Here is a 615-nt window from a genome sequence, read left to right as displayed (position 1 = left end):
CGAATAGTAATAGCAATAAAAGTCAACTCTTACCAAAGATAACTACGAGTTGCAAACAGGTACGATGGAGTTTAGCGGAGAAACGGTTAAGAATTGTCATAATCGTTTTAATAATCATCTATGTATGTAATTAACGTTATGCATTTTGAACATGTTTTCTTCAGTTTCCAGCAAACACGTGCATTTAGTTAGGTATAAAAGGGATTGCATACAAGTGTTGTCTCAAGAATTCATAGGTATGACAAAGCTGGGTGAACCATGCCTTCGTCCATCTTTGTTAGCTGAACTCTTCATACGTAAAAAGAAGTTATTTCTTTATAATTTGGTTTACTGGTGTTTTTTAATCATTCGCCTTATTCCTTCACCGTTTTTACTTTATCCATATTTATTGTTGTTGTTGTCATTCTCCTAATAACAACAGAATAGATTTTAAAAAGTATATAGAATCTCATCCCACTTACCTTTACGAAGCTCTTTCCACCCAACAATTCACCGTCTGCTCCTGTTGTCGCTGCCGCTAACGTCATCTGTCTGAGGGCCAATACCACAGGTTTGCGTAATTCATAACGAATCGTTTGCATAAGAGAGACACAGTGAAAGAGGAAGCGGAAGATG

The sequence above is a fragment of the Penaeus monodon genome, chromosome 30 (genome assembly GCF_015228065.2).
Source record: "Penaeus monodon isolate SGIC_2016 chromosome 30, NSTDA_Pmon_1, whole genome shotgun sequence".
In the NCBI taxonomy this organism is placed as follows: Eukaryota; Metazoa; Arthropoda; class Malacostraca; order Decapoda; family Penaeidae; genus Penaeus; species Penaeus monodon.
Note: the sequence above shows the minus strand (reverse complement) of the source record.